Source organism: Pseudophryne corroboree, chromosome 7 (genome assembly GCF_028390025.1).
Source record: "Pseudophryne corroboree isolate aPseCor3 chromosome 7, aPseCor3.hap2, whole genome shotgun sequence".
In the NCBI taxonomy this organism is placed as follows: domain Eukaryota; kingdom Metazoa; phylum Chordata; class Amphibia; order Anura; family Myobatrachidae; genus Pseudophryne; species Pseudophryne corroboree.
The window spans coordinates 232,777,763-232,796,122 of record NC_086450.1 but is presented as its reverse complement, the minus strand read 5'-3'; positions in this window follow the sequence as shown (position 1 = coordinate 232,796,122).

Sequence of the window (18,360 nt, the reverse complement as noted above, 5' to 3'; positions counted from 1 at the left end):
CGTTGGCAGGTCCTTCAGTCCGGACCAGATGTCAGCATCAGCAGTCGCTCCAGACTGCCCTGCATCACCGCCAGTGGGTGGGCTCAGAATTCGTAGCCTTTTCCTCGCACCCCCAGTTGCGGGAGAATGTGAAGGAGGAGATGTTTACGGGTCGCGTTCCGCTTGACTTGACAATTTTCTCACCAGCGGGTCTTTGAACCTCTGCAGACTTGTGTCTGCCGTAAAGAGAGATCCAAGGTAGGTTTTAAATCTAGGATCGAGCACGGTGGCCAAAATGTAGTGCTCTGATTTCAACAGATTGACCACACGTGAATCCTGGTTAAGCGAATGATGGGCTCCATCCACAAGTCCCACATGCCTAGCGGAATCGCTCTGTTTTAGCTCCTCCTTCAATGCCTCCAGCTTCTTCTGCAAAAGCCTGATGAGGGGAATGACCTGACTCAGGCTGGCAGTGTCTGAACTGACTTCACGTGTGGCAAGTTCAAAAGGTTGCAGAACCTTGCACAACGTTTAAATCCATCCTTTGAAGCATATAGAGGGTTGAATTCCACCTCGTTACCACCTCTTGCTTCAGATGATGGCAGGGCAGGTTCAGGTGTTTTTGGTGGTGCTCCAGTCTTCTGTACGCGGAGCCTGTACGCCGAAAGTGGCCCGCAATTCTTCTGGCCACCGACAGCATCTCTTGCACGCCCCTGTCGTTTTTTAAATAATTCTGCACCACCAAATTCAAGGTATGTGCAAAACATGGGACGTGCTGGAATTTGCCCAGATGTAATGCACGCACAATATTGCTGGCGTTGTCCGATGCCACAAATCCCCAGGAGAGTCCAATTGGGGTTAGCCATTCTGCGATGATCTTCCTCAGTTGCCGTAAGAGGTTTTCAGCTGTGTGCGTATTCTGGAAAGCGGTGATACAAAGCGTAGCCTGCCTAGGAACGAGTTGGCGTTTGCGAGATGCTGCTACTGGTGCCGCCGCTGCTGTTCTTGCAGCGGGAGGCAATACATCTACCCAGTGGGCTGTCACAGTCATGTAGTCCTGAGTCTGCCCTGCTCCACTTGTCCACATGTCTGTGGTTAAGTGGACACTGGGTACAACTGCATTTTTTAGGACACTGGTGAGTCTTTTTCTGACGTCCGTGTACATTCTCGGTATCGCCTGCCTAGAGAAGTGGAACCTAGATGGTATTTGGTAACGGGGGCACACTACCTCAAGCAATTGTCTAGTTCCCCGTGAACTAACGGCGGATACTGGACGCACGTCTAACACCAACATAGTTGTCAAGGCCTGAGTTATCCGCTTTGCAACAGGATGACTGCTGTGATATTTCATCTTCCTCGCAAAGGACTGTTGGACAGTCAATTGCTTACTGGAAGTAGTACAAGTGGTCTTCCGACTTCCCCTCTGGGATGACGATCGACTCCCAGCAGCAACAACAGCAGCGCCAGCAGCAGTAGGCGTTACACTCAAGGATGCATCCGAGGAATCCCAGGCAGGAGAGGACTCGTCAGACTTGACAGTGACATGGCCTGCAGGACTATTGGCTTTCCTGGGTAAGGAGGAAATTGACACTGAGGGAGTTGGTGGTGTGGTTTGCGCGAGCTTGGTTACAAGAGGAAGGGATTTACTGGTCAGTGGACTGCTTCCGCTGTCGCCCAAAGTTTTTGAACTTGTCACTGACTTATTATGAATGCGCTGCAGGTGACGTATAAGGGAGGATGTTCCGAGGTGGTTAACGTCCTTACCCCTACTTATTACAGCTTGACAAAGGCAACAAACGGCTTGACACCAGTTGTCCGCATTTCTGTTGAAATAATTCCACACTGAAGAGCTGATTTTTTTTTTGTATTTTGACCAGGCATGTCAATGGCCATATTCCTCCCACGGACAACAGGTGTCTCCCCGGGTGCCTGACTTAAACAAACCACCTCACCATCAGAATCCTCCTTGTCAATTTCCTCCCCAGCGCCAGCAACACCCATATCCTCATCCTGGTGTACTTCAACACTGACATCTTCAATTTGACTATCAGGAACTGGACTGCGGGTGCTCCTTCCAGCACTTGCAGGGGGCGTGCAAATGGTGGAAGGCGCAAGCTCTTCCCGTCCAGTGTTGGGAAGGTCAGGCATCGCAACCGACACAATTGGACTCTCCTTTGGGATTTAGGATTTCGAAGAACGCACAGTTCTTTGCTGTGCTTTTGCCAGCTTAAGTCTTTTCTCTTTTCTAGCGAGTGGATGAGTGCTTCCATCCTCATGTGAAGCTGAACCACTAGCCATGAACATAGGCCAGGGCCTCAGCCGTTCCTTGCCACTCCGTGTCGTAAATGGCATATTGGCAAGTTTACGCTTCTCCTCAGATGCTTTTAATTTTGATTTTTGGGTCATTTACTGATCTTTTGTGTTTTGGATTTTACATGCTTTGTACTATGACATTGGGCATCGGCCTTGGCAGACGACGTTGATGGCATTTCATCGTCTCGGCCATGACTAGTGGCAGCAGCTTCAGCACGAGGTGGAAGTGGATCTTGATCTTTCCCTATTTTTTTAACCTCCACATTTTTGTTCTCCATATTTTAATGCGCACAACTAAAAGCCACCACAGGTATACAATGTAGATGGATGGATAGTATAGTATTATATTACTTATGGAGGACGACTGACGACACAGAGGTAGGTACAGCCGTGGCCTACCGTACTGCTATATATATATAATATACTGTATAATATAATAACGGACCTGGTGGACACTGTCAGCAGACTGCTAAACTAGTATGAAGAAAAAAAAAGCCACCACAGGTATACAATGTAGATGGATGGATAGTATAGTATTATATTACTTATGGACGACGAGTGCACTGACGACACAGAGGTAGGTACAGCCGTGGCCTACCGTACTGCTAATAGATATAATAAATATACTGTATAATAATAACGGACCTGGTGGATACTGTCAGCAGACTGCTAAACTAGTATGAAGAAAAAAAAAGCCACCACAGGAGTGTTTTTCAGGCAGACAAACGTATACTGGACTGGTGGTCACTGTCAGCAAAACTGTGCACTGTACTCATGCTATAACTGCTCCCCAGTCCCCACAATTAGGCAGTGTGAGCACTGAGCAGTGCACTCAGCACAGATATATCATGCAGCAGTGCAGCACACTGAGTAAGCACAGATATGGTGGAGCGTTTTTTTCAGGCAGAGAAACAAAGGATTAAACTCACTGGTGGTATAATCAAAACCCTGCACTGTACTCCAACAGCTGCTCCCCGTCCCCAATCCTCCCCACAATTATAAGTCACTCAGTCTCTTTACTCTTTTCTTCTACTATAACGGAGGGGACGCCAGCCACGTCCTCTCCCTATCAATCTCAATGCACGTGTGAAAATGGCGGCAACGCGCGGCTCCTTATATAGAATCCGAATCTCGCGAGAATCCGTCAGCGGGATGATGACGTTCGGGCGCGCTCGGGTTAACCGAGCAAGGCGGGAGGATCCGAGTCGCTCGGACCCGTGAAAAAAAAGGTGAAGTTCGGGCGGGTTCGGACTCGGATCCCTCGGATCCGAACCCGCTCATCACTAGTAATTATATGTCCAAATCACTGGAATTAAATGGCAAAATCACTGTAATTAATAATTATAAATCACTGGAATTAATTGACAAGATCACTGTAGTTAATAATTATAAATCACTGAAATTAATTGGCAAAATCACTGTAATTATTAGAGATGAGCAGGTTCGGTTCGTCGAGATCCGAACCCCCCCCCCCCGAACTTCACCAATTTTACATGGTTCCGAGGCAGCCTCGGATCTTCCCGCCTTGCTTGGTTAACCTAAACGCGCCCGAACATCATCATCCCGCTGTCGGATTCTCGCAAGATTCGTATTCTATATAAAGAGCCACACGTCGCCGCCATTTTCACTCGAGCACTGGAGATTGAACGGAGAGGACGTGGCTGCTTTCTCTCCCTGAAAAGCTCCGTAATCTGTGCTCAGTGTGCTGCAAATATCTGTGCTCAGTGTGCTGCAAAAATCTGTGCACAGTGTGCTGAAAATATCTACGTTCTCTGCCTGAAAGCTCTCCATATCTGTGCTCAGTGTGCTGCAAATATCTGTGCTCAGTGTGCTTTATTGTGGGGACTGGGGACCACCAGTATATAATTATACTTATAGTAGTACAGTAAAGTAGGCCATTGCTGTATCTTGCAGCTCCGTGTCACTGAAAGTATCCATTCCATATCTGTGCTGCATTTTTGTGAGCAGTATATATAGTATTACAGTGCAGCATTTTGGTGACCCAACAGTATACAGTTGTGTACAGTAGGCCATTGCTGTATCTTGCAGCTCGGTGTCAACTTGCAGCTCTGTGTCACTTCCAGTATCCTGATCAGTGCTCAATATCTGCTGCATTGTTGTGACCAGTATGTATACTGTACTGTGCGACGTGTGTTATACACCTGGTGATTATACATCCTGTAATCTATACTGAGCGATGTGTGAGATACACCTGGGGATTATACACCCTATATACTGTACTGTGTGATGTGTGAGATACACCTGGGGATTATACACCCTATATTATTATTATTATTATTATTATTATCCTTTATTTATATGGCGCCACAAGGGTTCTGCAGCGCCCAATTACAGAGTACATAAATAATCAAACAGGAAAACAGCAACTTACAGTTGATGACAGTATAGGACAAGTACAGGGTAAATACACATAGGGGGTAATTCCAAGTTGATCGCAGAAGGAATTTTGTTAGCAGTTGGGCAAAACCATATGCACTGCAGGGGAGGCAGATTTAACATGTGCAGAGAGAGTTAGATTTGGGTGGGGTGTGTTCAAACTGAAATCTAAATTGCAATGTAAAAATAAAGCAGCCAGTATTTACCCTGCGCAGAAACAAAATAACCCACCCAAATCTAACTCTTTCTGCACATGTTATATCTGCCTCCTCTGCAGTGCACATGGTATTGCCCAACTGCTAACAAAATTCCTGCTGCGATCAACTTGGAATTACCCTCATAGTTACATCAGCAGATGACACAGGAATAAGTATCAGGTGGCAGAAGACTGCTGGATGTGGTACAGTTGAAGATTATTAAAGTAAGACAAAGGATAAGCACATGAGGGAAGAGGGCCCTGCTCATGAGAGCTTACAATCTAAAGGGGAGGGGTAGACAGACATGGGTGACACAGATGGGGTACATAGAGAACGTGGAACAGAGGGTTAGGATGAGATTTGGCTGGGTTTGGTGTAGAAGTGGATCCCCAGAAGGCACAAGTCAATACTTAACATTGCAACATTTTACTGGGCTGTGCAGGAGAAAATTAAAAATAGGGGAAAATAAAAATAAAAAAAAAGAATCGATAACTTCTACCGCTTTCAAAAAGGTCAATGGAAGCTGAAATAATGGACAACTACCTCATGGAAGCCAGATACAGTATACCAAACAGTACTTAGCAGAGTTAGGAATGAGTGCTTATGAAATACAGTAACATTTTGTCATAATATTTCAGAAACTGCATGGCTGGTCTCTTGCACTCTTTTGCTCTAATACACCACCTGCTTTAAGATTTATATTCAAAAACATTATGTCTCCATAATCCCAAAAACGTCAGTCTTCTTGGAAAGTGGTTTGTTCCTTTGTAAGGGAAAGAGAACAAACGTTCTCAAACTACGGTTTCTCAATTTCTTTTTCCTCTGGGAAGGGATTGTGGATTCGCAGGAATATCTGAGCATTTCTGTAATCAGAAAGCAGCGACTTTCTACAAATGTTTACAAATAATTTCAGTGATTTTGTCATTTTCTTCCAGTGATTTGGACCAATAATACCATTGATTAGAACGAATAATTCCAGTGATTTTGTCATTTTCTTCCAGTGATTTGGACCTATAATACCATTGATTAGAACGAATAATTCCTGTGATTTTGTCATTTTCTTCCAGTGATTTGGACCAATAATACCATTGATTAGAACAAATAATTCCTGTGATATTGAGGTGTTTGTGTCGCTTAGCTTAGCCATCCAGCGACCACAGTGCACCTGTTTTTCTCTTTTCTTTGCATCATGTGCTGTTTGGGGCCAATTTTTGAAGTGCCATCCTGTCTGACACTGCAGTGCCACTCCTAGATGGGCCAGATGTTGTGCCGCCCTCTTGGGTCGCTTTGCTTAGTCATCCAGCGACCTCGGTGCACATTTTAGGACTAAAAATAGTATTGTGAGATGTGAGGTGTTCAGAATAGACTGGAAATGAGTGGAAATTGTGGTTATTGAGGTTAATAATACTATAGCAGGGATGGGGAACCTTTGGCCCTCCAGCTGTTGTTAAACTACACATCCCAGCATGCCTTGCAATAGTTTTAGCATGGCCAAATAGCAAAACTGTAGCAGGGCATTCTGGGATGTGAAGTTCAACAACAGTTGGAGGGCCAAAGGTTCCCCACCCCTGTACTATAGGATCAAAATTACACCCAAATTCTATGAATTTAAGCTGTTTTTGAGGGTTTTTTTAAAAAAAACCACCAGAATCTGACAAAAAAATTTCAGGGAGGTTTTGCCAAAACGCGTCCAAATCCAAAACACGGCCGCGGAACCGAATCCAAAACCAAAACCCGAAAAAATGTCCGGTGCACATCTCTAATATATATTTATTTATATATATAATATATATGTATATATAATTAGATATCTACGGTATATCTAGACATATATATGTATGACATAAATTGACATGATGCTCATTAAGTTTCTGGCACGCGGTTACCATCCTAGAGCATTAAAAACAGCTAAACACAAGGCTTTAGCTATTTCGAGACAACAGGCATTGCACAAAACCAATCCCATGGCACGTGAGGACCGGATCGTATGGACTCAACAATATACTACTTCAAGTAATACATTGATGAAAACTGTCAAGGACATTTGGCCCATAATATCACATGATTGCCGTTTACCAGCTCTTCAGGACACCACCATTCTACCTTCATTCTTCCGAGGTAGAAACATCAAAGATGTAGTGGTCCATAATGACATCACGCAGCACACGGCCAACACAGCCACCCATTTCTTAACTAGGAAAGGGGGTAATTACCGGTGCTTGGGCTGTACCACTTTACAGCTTTTTGGAGACAGGTAACACCTTTTCGCATCCCAGGTCGGGTAAAATATTTAAAATACAGCATCCGGTCACCTGCACCACGAGATATGTGGTATATTATATCAAGTGCCCGTGTAGTTTATTATACGTGGGCACGACCACTAGACAAATGAAGGAACGCATGACCCAACACAGGTCCAGTATACGTGCAGCCCTCGAAGGAAAAGATTGTGATCAGCCGGTTGCTCGCCATTTCAGGGACTTGCATCATAACCTGTCTTCTATCAGATACCGCATTATAGATTGGGTTCCACCTAATCCTAGAGGTGGCAATAGAGGCCGTATCCTATTACAGAAAGAAGCCAGATGGATTCATGTGTTACAAACTGTCCAACCATTGGGACTCAATGAATCTCTAGCACTCACCTGTTTTCTATAAATTTATGTTTCTGGTATACATTAATATCGTTCTCTCATCGATTGTTGTATGATAGTAGAAGTTTTCTCTTAGGTGCTATAATTATTTTATTTATGTGCCCTATGTCCATACATCAGCATGGGATTCATCGCTCTAGTATGTGCCTAGTGGTATATTGATTTGTTATTAATCTCTTCCATCTTATTGACAGTTAGGTATTCATTGCTCCTATATGTATTCTGTGCTATATTGATTTATTACTTTCCTCATTTGATTGACAGCACGTTATGTTGCTTTACATTGTGCATTCTATATGCCTTATTAGCATGTGATATCAATATAGCACATTTTAGTATCTGCAATCATTTTTAGGCAGCATACATAGTATAGTGAGCCATCTGTTTAGATTATAGTGCCAGTATGATTTGATCAGGGCACGTATTATTGTTAATTATGTTGCCTGTTTCTCCGCAGCCTGTGTATATTGGTTACCATAGTGATGGTTTTCACTCCCCCCGCCCCACGCCCCTGCGACGGATCCAGGGCGCCGGCGGCTGCCAATGACGTCATGTGGATTCCGGAGCGGGCGGCTGCGGCGGTTTCAGTGTGCACGTGGTGAGTATACAGTAAGGTATTTAAATGTATGTTTTGTCAGTATCTTTTAAGTCTTGATAAAGGAGCATCGCTCCGAAACGTTGGCTATTATTTCTGGCTTCTGTTGGATTTATTCATATGCTGGAGTGCCGTCCGCTACATTCCATTATATATATATATATACTGTACATACATACATACACATACAGTATACATATATACGTACATACACACACACACGGAAACCCCCCAGACTAAATCCTGCGTTTGCCCCTGCATTTACAGAGCATTTGACTTTAAAAGAAAAGACATGTGAAATTCCACATGCGTAGATAAGGCCAGAGGGGGTTGTGAATTATTTCATTAACTCTATTTTCTGTTACTATTGCAGTTAAAGAGTTTTCATGATTTGGGCTATTAAGTAGAAGTGTAACCAGATACCAAGGGACACCACGGACACAGCCACTCCCCTTCCATACTAAACCACTCACCAGTGACGTTCCATCCAATACACTCCATCTCCTCAGTGACCTAATTATTTCTTCACTGGTCCGAGCAATACATACCCAAAATAAGTCTGATAGCTGCTTGAAGGTGTCAATATGTAACCAGTGAGCAGTACATTTTAGAGACATGTTTAATTTGGGACTGAGACCCCTTTATTGCGTAATCCTGTAACAATCACATGAATACTCCTGAGAACATTGTCTATTGCAGGAACTGATGGGCCCTAAACCTTATCAAGACTTTTCTGATAGGTTAGTTGCCTAACAAGGTGGTCTGATGTATTTTATGTGTTTTTACCCCTACAGATTGTGTTCAGTGAATGATTTATATATTTTGCACCCATCAGGGGATGTGGGTCACAGATAACAGGGGACACGTCACACACAAGCTTTGCAGTTCAGACTCATCAATTGGTGCAGGGCCCTGCCACCTTCCATGGGGCATGGATCAGGGAAACCACTGGATTCTGCGAAGGTTGTAAAGCGCAATGGAATTTGCTGCGCTATATAAGAAACTGTTAATAAATAATAAGGTGAGAGGGATGTGAGTTGGTGGGGAAGATGTGAGGACATGTAAGTTGGTGGGGACCAAGGTTTGGTGTCTAAGGGTTGCACTGATGCCCATCAATGATGAGAAATGATCTGTTGCAGTCAAGCTGATGAGTAGAGATGAGCGGGTTCGGTTCCTCGGAATCCGAACCCGCCCGAACTTCAGCTTTTTTTACACGGATCCGAGCGACTCGGATCTTCCCGCCTTGCTCGGTTAACCCGAGCGCGCCCGAACGTCATCATGACGCTGTCGGATTCTCGCGAGGCTCGGATTCTATCGCGAGACTCGGATTCTATATAAGGAGCCGCGCGTCGCCGCCATTTTACACGTGCATTGAGATTGATAGTGAGAGGACGTGGCTGGCGTCCTCTCCGTTTAGAGAAGAAATAGATAGGAGAGTGAGAGTGAGACAGTGACACTTCATTTACTGGAGCTTAGGAGGAGTACTCAGACAGAGAGTGCAGAATTTTGCTGATAGTATTAGTTAGTTATACTAGTGACAGAGTGAGACAGTGACACTTCATTTACTGGAGCTTAGGAGGAGTACTCAGACAGAGAGTGCAGAATTTTGCTGATAGTATTAGTTAGTTATACTAGTGACTGACCAGTGACCACCAGTGCAGTTTTATATTATTTAATATAATCCGTTCTCTGCCTGAAAAAACGATACACAGTGACTCAGTCACATACCATATCTGTGCTCAGCCCAGTGTGCTGCTGCATCATCTATGTATAATATCTGACTGTGCTCACACAGCTTAATTGTGGGGGAGACTGGGGAGCAGTTAGGTTATAGCAGGAGCCAGGAGTACATATTAAAAAATTAAACAGTGCACACTTTTTTTCTGCAGGAGTGCCACTGCCAGTGTGACTGACCAGTGACCTGACCACCAGTATATAGTATACTATATTGTATTGTGAATGTCTGCCTGTAAAAGTTAAACACACGTCGTGTGACTTGTGTGGTGTTTTTTTATTCTATAAAATAAAAAACTCATTCTGCTGACAGACAGTGTCCAGCAGGTCCGTCATTATATAATATATACCTGTCCGGCTGCAGTAGTGATATATATATATTTTTTATATCATTATTTATCATCCAGTCGCAGCAGACACAGTACGGTAGTTCACGGCTGTAGCTACCTCTGTGTCGGCACTCGGCAGTCCATCCATAATTGTATACCACCTACCCGTGGTTTTTTTTTTTCTTTCTTCTTTATACATACTACATCTCATTATCATCCAGTCTATATTAGCAGCAGACACAGTACAGTACGGTAGTCCACGGCTGTAGCTACCTCTGTGTCGGCACTCGGCAGTCCGTCCATAATTGTATACCACCTACCCGTGGTTTTTTTTTTCTTTCTTCTTTATACATACTACATCTCATTATCAACCAGTCTATATTAGCAGCAGACACAGTACGGTAGTCCACGGCTGTAGCTACCTCTGTGTCGGCACTCGGCAGTCCGTCCATAATTGTATACCACCTACCCGTGGTTTTTTTTTTCTTTCTTCTTTATACATACTACATCTCATTATCATCCAGTCTATATTAGCAGCAGACACAGTACAGTACGGTAGTCCACGGCTGTAGCTACCTCTGTGTCGGCACTCGGCAGTCAGTCCATAATTGTATACCACCTACCCGTGGTTTTTTTTTTCTTTCTTCTTTATACATACTACATCTCATTATCAACCAGTCTATATTAGCAGCAGACACAGTACGGTAGTCCACGGCTGTAGCTACCTCTGTGTCGGCACTCGGCAGTCCATCCATAATTGTATACCACCTACCCGTGGTTTTTTTTTCTTTCTTCTTTATACATACTACATCTCATTATCATCCAGTCTATATTAGCAGCAGACACAGTACAGTACGGTAGTCCACGGCTGTAGCTACCTCTGTGTCGGCACTCGGCAGTCCGTCCATAATTGTATACCACCTACCCGTGGTTTTTTTTTTCTTTCTTCTTTATACATACTACATCTCATTATCATCCAGTCTATATTAGCAGCAGACACAGTACAGTACGGTAGTCCACGGCTGTAGCTACCTCTGTGTCGGCACTCGGCAGTCCATCCATAATTGTATACCACCTACCCGTGGTTTTTTTTTCTTTCTTCTTTATACATACTACATCTCATTATCATCCAGTCTATATTAGCAGCAGACACAGTACAGTACAATAGTCCACGGCTGTAGCTACCTCTGTGTCGGCACTCGGCAGTCCGTCCATAATTGTATACCACCTACCCGTGGTTTTTTTTTCTTTCTTCTTTATACATACTACATCTCATTATTGTCACAACTGAGGGCCTGAGCTGACGGGAGGCAGCCTCAGTTGTAGGGGCTGAGATGTACCGGAACCTGGGAGGTTGTATCAGACCCCTGAACATGTAAGTAACATGAATAATAACTGCCCGAAGGCGTGACCACGACAACTTGGATAAAAGTCAATGATGTTTATTATGACAACTCCGCAACACAGCAGCAGTAAAAGAAAACGTAAAAGTCAGCAAAGAATAAATACAGTTCCTGGGTACTACAGGATGGCAGGAGCCACAGGGCACTGGTAGTGTGAGATAGTTCTTATGATCTTCTAGATGGAAAGTCCTTACCAGGCCGGACTGTAGCAATGGAGATAACCCAGGATTGTGCCAGCTGGTGTTCCAGGAAAAGCTGGGTTGCTGAAGATAAAACAGCTGCTGTGGATACTGGCTGGTACCAGACTGTTGTTAGCACGGAGTGGATACTGGCTGGAACCAGTTAAATAATAAATGAACTTGGGAGCGATGAAATATGAACTGAAATGTAGAACTTGAGAGCGGAGAAATAATAATACCGGTGGAGAGTGGTAAAGTGTAGAAAGGACACCGGCCCTTTAAGGGAAGCTGTACTCTGCTGGAAGCTGAGATAGAAGCAGGTAAAGTTGTAGCTGGAAACAGATGAATCCACAATGGATTGGAGAGTCAGGCTACACCGCAGGTGGAATGCTGGTGCGGGTCTCTATGGTGGAAGTCTTGAGACAGGAGCTGGAACCTGGAAGACAATCACAGGAGAGAGACAAACAGGAACTAGGTTTGACAACCAAAGCACTGACGCCTTCCTTGCTCAGGCACAGTGTATTTATACCTGCAGCAAGGAAGGGATTGGCTAGGCAATTATGCAGATTATCAATACTGAGAACAGATTGGTGGAAATGATCAGCTGACAGAATCCAAGATGGCTGCGCCCATGCAGACACTTGGAGGGAAGTTTGGTTTGTAATCCATGTGGTAATGAAAACAGTAATGGCGGCGCCGGCCACCGGAGACAGGAGGCGCCAGGCTGACAGATGCACATCCAACCACGCGGACACAGCGGAGGCCGCGGCTGACGTAATCGCCACTCAGACACTCTGCATGCAGAAGTTCAGGGACGGCGGCGGAGGCCGCGGGAGACGCCATGCCAGGTGTAATATGGCGTTTACTGTGACAGCGTCCCAGAGTGACAGGAGAGGATACAGGAATGTACACATCAGGATAACAGATGGGATCCGGTCCTGGAGCGCTGAGCCAGCCTTAGGAGGCATCTGATGGGTAAGAAATGGCGTCCAGATACCCGGATCGTGACAGCACCCCCCCCTTTAGGAGTGGCCCCAGGACACTTCTTTGGCTTTTGAGGAAACTTGGAATGGAATCTCCGGACCAAGGCAGGAGCATGGACATCAGAAGCATTGGTCCATGAACGTTCCTCAGGGCCGTAACCCTTCCAGTCAATAAGATACTGTAGTTGACCGTAACGGTGACGTGAGTCCAGGATCTTGGCCACTTCATACTCAACGCCTCGTTGAGTTTGGACTTTCGGAGTTGGAGGAAGTGAGGAATGAAACCGATTCAAGATCAGCGGTTTCAACAGGGAAACATGGAATGTCCTGGGTATTTTTAAGAAGGGAGGCAACTGGAGTCTGTAAGCAACAGGATTGATGACTTGTTCAATCTTGAAAGGACCGATATAGCGAGGTGCAAACGTCATACTGGGAACTCTTAACCTCAAATTCTTCGTGGATAACCATACCCGATCACCCACCTTGAGAGCAGGAACTGCTCGACGCTTCTTATCCGCAAACTTCTTGTACCTGAACGATGCCTTGAGCAGAGCTGATCGTACGCTCTTCCAGATATTGGCAAACTGATGCAAGGTGATATCCACTGCGGGAACAGAAGTTGCTGGAAGCGGTTGGAACTCAGGAACTTTAGGGTGGAATCCAAAGTTAGTGAAGAATGGTGTTGAAGCAGATGAAGAATGATACTGGTTGTTATGACAGAACTCGGCCCAGGGAAGTAATTGAACCCAGTCATCTTGAGAGGAGGACACATAGATGCGGAGGAAGGCCTCCAAGTCCTGATTCACCCTCTCGGTTTGACCATTGGTCTGAGGATGGTAAGCTGTGGAAAACTTTAGCTTGACTTGGAGGACTTGACATAAACTTCGCCAGAATTTGGCTGTGAATTGAACTCCTCGATCTGAGATAATTTCTTCAGGAAGACCGTGGAGTCGGAAGATCTCTTGTATGAATACTTGAGCCAACTTGGAAGCTGACGGAAGACCGGTGAGAGGAATGAAGTGTGCCATCTTGGTGAACCGGTCAACTACCACCCAGATGGTATTGAACTTGTTGCACATGGGTAAGTCTGTAATGAAATCCATCGACAAGTGGGTCCATGGTCGACGGGGAACGGATAGTGGAACCAGTTGCCCCGCAGGCGACTGGCGGGATACTTTATGTTGGGCACACTTTGGGCAAGATGCAATAAACTCCAAGACGTCCTTTTTCAGAGTTGGCCACCAATAGGACCTAGAGATAAACTCCAGGGTTTTTTGGATACCTGTATGTCCGGCAAAACGGGAAGCATGGGCCCAATGCATGAGCTTCTTCCTTAGCATCGGCTTCACAAAACTTTTCCCTGATGGGGGCGTAGAGTCCATCCCTACCGTGGAGAATGCCAACGGATTTATAATAGGATGCTTGTCTGAAGACTCTGACTCATTTTCTTGCTCCCATGAGCGGGAAAGGGCATCGGCCTTGCGATTCTGAGAGCCCGGACAGAACTGGAGTTTAAAGTCGAACCTGGAAAAGAAAAGTGCCCATCTGGCCTGACGAGGGTTGAGACATTGTGCGCCCTTCAGGTATAAAAGGTTCTTGTGGTCTGTAAGTATGGTGATTGAATGAGAAGCTCCCTCCAACAGATACCTCCACTCTTCTAGAGCGAGCTTGATGACTAGCAACTCCTGGTCGCCAATGGCATAGTTGCGCTCAGCTGGGGAGAACTTCCGGGAGAAGAAACTGCAAGGGTGTAAATGGCCATCTTTAGCCCTCTGAGATAACACCGCTCCTACTCCAACGGAGGAGGCATCCACCTCTAAGATTAAAGGAGAGTCGATGTCAGGCTGTTTCAGAACAGGCGCAGAGATGAACCTTTGTTTTAAAAGATGAAATGCTTGCATGGCTTCTTCAGACCACTTGGACGGGTTAGCACCCTTCTTAGTGAAAGCAGTAATAGGCGCCACAATGGTGGAAAAGTCTCGTATAAACTTTCGGTAATAGTTGGCGAACCCTAAGAACCTCTGGACCCCTTTGAGGGTTAAGGGTACCGGCCAATTTTGGATTGCTTGTAGTTTCTCAGGATCCATCTCTAGTCCGGAACCGGACACAATGTACCCTAGAAACGGAATGGACTTGACTTCAAAGACGCATTTTTCTAATTTGCAATAGATATGATTGACACGGAGACGGGACAGAACCTCTTTAACCCAAAAACGATGTTCCTCTAAATCGTTGGCAAAAATGAGGATATCGTCTAGATAGACCACGACATGACGGTATAGAATGTCTCTGAAGATCTCATTGACAAAATGCTGGAAGACAGCTGGAGCATTGCTCAATCCGAAGGGCATGACGAGGTACTCATAATGTCCGTCACGGGTGTTAAAGGCGGTCTTCCACTCGTCACCCTCACGGATCCGGATGAGATTGTATGCACCTCTCAAGTCCAGCTTTGTAAAGATGGTAGCTCCGCTAACTCTGTCAAAGAGCTCAGTAATCAGGGGTAAAGGATAACGGTTCTTGATGGTAATGTCGTTCAAACCTCTGTAGTCGATGCACGGCCGCAGACCACCATCTTTCTTTTTTACAAAAAAGAAGCCTGCGCCGGCTGGAGAAGAAGAAGGTCGAATGAACCCCTTTGCTAGGTTCTCTTTAATATATTCCTCCATAGAATGCGTCTCAGGCAGAGACAACGGATAAGTTCGGCCTCGAGGTGGAACCTTCCCTGGAACGAGATCAATCGGACAGTCCCATTCTCTATGAGGAGGAAGGATATCAGCAGAAGCTTTACTGAACACATCCGTGAAATCTTGATATGGAGGAGGTGGAACATCAGACGACCTGGGGGAGGAAGAACAGACAGGCAATACTTTAAACAAACATGTCTCAGCACAGGAGGAACCCCATGCCAGGATTTGCGTAGTCGTCCAATCAATTGTAGGATTGTGAAGACGGAGCCATGGAAGGCCCAGGACCACAGGATGTGTGGCTCTTGGAATCACTAAAAAAGAAATAAGTTCGGAATGAAGAACTCCCACTCTCAGACGAACTGGTAGAGTCCTTAAAGAAATGACTGCATCAAAAATTTTGCTGCCATCCACGGCAGTTAAAGAAATGGACGAAGGAAGTCTCTCGGTGGGTAGGGACCACCGTTTAACATAGGCTTCGGTAATAAAGTTCCCAGCTGCTCCGGAATCAAGGAGGGCAATGACGTTCCGATAACGTTGAGCAACTTGAAGCGAGACTGGGAGATTACAATCTTGAGGAGATGGAGAGGAGATCATTACTCCTAGCCGGCCCTCTCCTTGGCGAGCTAGGATTTGGAGTTTCCCGGACGTTTGGGACAGGCATTAATGGTGTGAGACGGAGCTGCACAATAAAGACAGAGAAACTCGGAGAGACGTCTTCGGCGCTCAGCAGGAGTTAAACGGGAACGGCCAAGTTGCATGGGCTCATCTTTAGATGGTGACTGTTGACGAGGATGAGGAGCAGAAGATTTTGGAGCAGATGATCTTCCACGCTCAGTTGCTCTCTCTCTGAAACGTAAATCAACTTTCGTGCAGAGTGAGATTAGCTCATCTAACTTAGAAGGTAAGTCTCTGGTAGCTAACTCATCTTTAATACGCTCAGATAAGCCATGCCAGAATGCAGCATACAGGGCCTCGTTGTTCCATGCCAGTTCGGATGCCAGGATCTGGAACTGTATCAGATATTGTCCTACAGTACGTGACCCCTGGCGTAAACGGAGAATCTCGGATGAAGCTGAGGTTACCCGGCCTGGCTCGTCGAAGATGCGCCTGAATGTTGACACGAAGGCAGTGTAGGAAGATAGCAGGGTGTCGGACCTCTCCCATAACGGTGATGCCCAATCAAGGGCTGAGCCACTGAGAAGAGAAATAATGTAGGCAATTTTTGTACGGTCACTGGGAAAATTGCCAGGTTGTAGCTCAAACTGAATCTCACACTGGTTGAGAAATCCCCTGCAGAATCTTGGAGATCCGTCAAATTTTGCTGGCGTTGGAAGATGAAGACGTGGAGCAGAAATGGGTAAGGTGGGTGGGGTTATAGCTGGAGTCACTGTGGTTGACGCACCAGACGCGCCTGATCCACGGAGAGTTGTCTGAATCCCATCCAGCCGAGTAGAGAGATCCTGGAGACAGCGGATGATGTGGCCCTGTGCAGCCTCCTGATGTTCTAGTCGGGCTGCCAGTTCTTGCATCGGCCTGGCCGCTTGATCCTGGTCTCCGGCTGGATTCATTAGGTCAGTGCTTACTGTCACAACTGAGGGCCTGAGCTGACGGGAGGCAGCCTCAGTTGTAGGGGCTGAGATGTACCGGAACCTGGGAGGTTGTATCAGACCCCTGGACATGTAAGTAACATGAATAATAACTGCCCGAAGGCGTGACCACGACAACTTGGATAAAAGTCAATGATGTTTATTATGACAACTCCGCAACACAGCAGCAGTAAAAGAAAACGTAAAAGTCAGCAAAGAATAAATACAGTTCCTGGGTACTACAGGATGGCAGGAGCCACAGGGCACTGGTAGTGTGAGATAGTTCTTATGATCTTCTAGATGGAAAGTCCTTACCAGGCCCGACTGTAGCAATGGAGATAACCCAGGATTGTGCCAGCTGGTGTTCCAGGAAAAGCTGGGTTGCTGAAGATAAAACAGCTGCTGTGGATACTGGCTGGAACCAGACTGTTGTTAGCACGGAGTGGATACTGGCTGGAACCAGTTAAATAATAAATGAACTTGGGAGCGATGAAATATGAACTGAAATGTAGAACTTGAGAGCGGAGAAATAATAATACCGGTGGAGAGTGGTAAAGTGTAGAAAGGACACCGGCCCTTTAAGGGAAGCTGTACTCTGCTGGAAGCTGAGATGGAAGCAGGTAAAGTTGTAGCTGGAAACAGATGAATCCACAATGGATTGGAGAGTCAGGCTACACCGCAGGTGGAATGCTGGTGCGGGTCTCTATGGTGGAAGTCTTGAGACAGGAGCTGGAACCTGGAAGACAATCACAGGAGAGAGACAAACAGGAACTAGGTTTGACAACCAAAGCACTGACGCCTTCCTTGCTCAGGCACAGTGTATTTATACCTGCAGCAAGGAAGGGATTGGCTAGGCAATTATGCAGATTATCAATACTGAGAACAGATTGGTGGAAATGATCAGCTGACAGAATCCAAGATGGCTGCGCCCATGCAGACACTTGGAGGGAAGTTTGGTTTGTAATCCATGTGGTAATGAAAACAGTAATGGCGGCGCCGGCCACCGGAGACAGGGGGCGCCAGGCTGACAGATGCACATCCAACCACGCGGACACAGCGGAGGCCGCGGCTGACGTAATCGCCACTCAGACACTCTGCATGCAGAAGTTCAGGGACGGCGGCGGAGGCCGCGGGAGACGCCATGCCAGGTGTAATATGGCGTTTACTGTGACAGCGTCCCAGAGTGACAGGAGAGGATACAGGAATGTACACATCAGGATAACAGATGGGATCCGGTCCTGGAGCGCTGAGCCAGCCTTAGGAGGCATCTGATGGGTAAGAAATGGCGTCCAGATACCCGGATCGTCACAATTATCATCCA